Below are 3,267 nucleotides of genomic sequence, written 5' to 3'. Positions count from 1 at the left end.
CTCAAAATTTCAAGTTTTGAACCAAATATTGTATGAATTGGCCGTTTACGATCTTGAAGTTTCGATCTGACAATTCAAAAAGAAAACAAACATATTGGATCAAAACCTAAAGTTCTGAACTGCAAGTACTTTGGGGGAAAAAAAAGCCTAAAAACTAGCATGAGTGTAAAATATGCAAAATAGCAGCCATTCTTTTAAGGGTGCGGTTTCTATAAGGTTGCAACCTTAAACAATCAAATTAAGGCACACAACCAAATTTTATTAGAACATGTAATTTTGTTGTAAAAAATTCTTAGGATTGCCTTAAAATCTATTTTCATATCTAATTAGAAAATTTTAAACTCCAAAAATAGTTAAAATCAAAGAGATCTATAAACATATGAAAACCTTGAAAATGGACGGCTGTTGCACGATGCACTATTTCTGAGACTCAAAAAAAAATTTATATATATTCATACATCTCGATGTCGAGATGATCAAATAGAGGGTTTTTCAACATTAAATCAACCTTTCCGATAGTTTTTTTAAGTACATTTGTAATTCTATATTTTAAGGTTGCAACCTTATGGGCGTGTTTGATAACAGGAAGTTAGAAGAGGAAGAAAGAACTTTACCTATTACTGTTCATGTTATGTGTTTGATAAAATGTGGAAGATAATTTGAGAAGTCCCCTTTACTTAAATATTACATGTTTCTATTTAAATTATCATCTATGTAAAGATAAATATAAGATATTTACCATATATCCCAGGAGTTATCAAACACATAAACTAGCTTCCCAGGGAGGTTATCAAGCACAAAAACCATGAACTTCTTAAGTTACTTCTAATTTACAGTTATTTAGTAACTTCCAATTTCTAGTTCGTGTTATTGCTTCTTGTTATCAAACACGCCCTATATAAACTTTTCCCTTCTTTTAATGTCATAGAATAAAAAGGATATTATTGTAAAAGGTTTGTCTACAAAGAGACCATTTATCTTTTGTACATGGAGGTCACAATCATTCTTATCCCTTAAATTTCAAAATGAGTGGTTGTAAGAGTGTCAAACACAAATTTCCAAAAAACATATTATCAGACTTCGTGACTCACCCCAAGCCACTCAATTTGATATCTAATAAGTTGAATAATTGTGACCTCCACGTACAAAATATAAATGACAATTGTTATTTAAAAAACCATAAAAATTGTTAAATTATGAGTAATATAAGATAAATAAAATAATAATAGTATACAATAATAGTAATAATATATATTAATTAGATTAGAATTTTTCTTATTTTATTTAATTATATTATTCAAATATATTATAATTGTTGGCATGATATCTTATAACAATTTATTACAATTATTATTTAATGCTTCTTATATCGGTATAATAATGATGATATGTGTAATGGTATATGAATTTCAGTTATACAATATTTAGAATTGACATATTATATTAAACTATAATTCTAAGTTATAATTGTAGTTATAATTATTTGAGTTACTATAAAATATACAATAACATAATTATTGTATAACATTATTGTCCAATAATCAGAATTTCGTATAATTATATTTTACAAATTATATACATATTTAATATTTATATATGATATTATACTTAATGGATTAGCCCTTACTTTTGTTAATCTTCATTGAACATTGTGCTCATAATACTAACATTCTCTTATTCTTTCTAAACAACTAGGTCATCTTTATAAGAAATTTATACAGAAGTATGCCTTATCCATCTTTATATTGATCGACTGCTAGACATATCAATCATCCAAGCCCAAATGGCTTCCTCTCCTAATTTAGGGCAGATTGTGTTATTAAGTGGAGATAACGAGTATCATTTGAACCCTTAGGTCGGAATGGCAAAGGGTCGCTCACCGCAACCCTAAAAAAGTAGGCCCTAGGCCATAGTCTGTGGCCTGATGGGTAGGGTAGGGCTATTGTCTGCCCGGCCTGGCCCTCCATCTTTATTGTTTTTTCTTTATTTTTTCATTTGTTTTTTACCTGAGGACTTGAGCCAGCCCTATGGGGACAAGAATCGGCCTAGGGCCAAGGCTGGCCTGGCATGTTGCCTCTCTTATCCTTAATGACTATTTGGATACCTAGAGATGCTTGCCTTGGGGCGATGCCTCTTCTGGAATTGACTTCTCTTGGGATGCAGTTATTGTTATTTGGATAGCATCTGGTAAGAAACCTAAACGATATGTGTCCATTATTTACATTACTTAGAAATTCTATTTCTAAAGAATTCATCACATCTTGTTTTTATATATAAATTTATCATTCTCATTATTATGTAATTATTATTATTAAAGGTAGATTTCTTTCACTCCTTTTATACTTTTATACAAGTGCGAAATAAACACAACGTTTTAAAATAACCTAGTTGGTTGCTAATTGCATATGCTAAAATACTTTATGATGCAAAATCATTCATACCCTTCCTAAATTATTCAAAGTATTCTTCTTTATATCTTGCTCGATTCAAGTATGTGAGAGACAATTCCTAACCTAAATTAATTTGCATATCTCACATTTGTGGCATATAAAATACAAACCCAAATTAATTTGAATCCTGAATAGTTAAAGACATTTCCAATATTAGTCATGTGAAGTTATATGGTCATAAACGCGTGGGACCTCATTTGATCTTAAATATTATAAAGAAGGCATATAAAAAGAAAATAGATAATATTAAAAAGTACTATCCAAATGAATTCTTGAAGGAAGTAATATAAATCTTAAACGGCCATAAGAAATATTCTTTCAAATGAGTTATAATTTAAAATAAACCATTTAAATAAACTCCAAAGGTACACAAATAAACAATCAAAATGAATCCACAGGTCTTTTGGCAACACTAAGAATTAAACACAACAACTCTATAAACAAAACATGTTCCAGTCAAATGTTAGATAATTGTATACGTTAATATTTCATTGCTAAAAGTCGCAATTACCACTTTATGACATTTCAACAATATAATAAAATATAGCAAAGATGCATATGAACATCACTACAAATGCCATTATCTTCACACAACTACTTGTTGGTACAACTACACATCCATGTTAATTTTGTAATATTCAAAACCGCTCTTCTACTTTTTCTAAAATGGGATAAGAGCATCACATCACATATATTAATCAGGATCCAATATTTTTTTAATAATACACAATTTTAATTCTCTCTTCAACTTCCTACTAGAAAAACCAACCATTAGTATTGTAACAGAGTATCCATCCATATTACATGGTGCACTTTT

This window comes from Amborella trichopoda, chromosome 13 (genome assembly GCF_054954075.1).
Source record: "Amborella trichopoda isolate Santa Cruz 75 chromosome 13, AtrichopodaSantaCruz75HAP2 v2.0, whole genome shotgun sequence".
Taxonomy (NCBI): domain Eukaryota; kingdom Viridiplantae; phylum Streptophyta; class Magnoliopsida; order Amborellales; family Amborellaceae; genus Amborella; species Amborella trichopoda.
The sequence above is the reverse complement of the archived record's forward strand: the minus strand, read 5'-3'. Positions refer to the sequence as shown.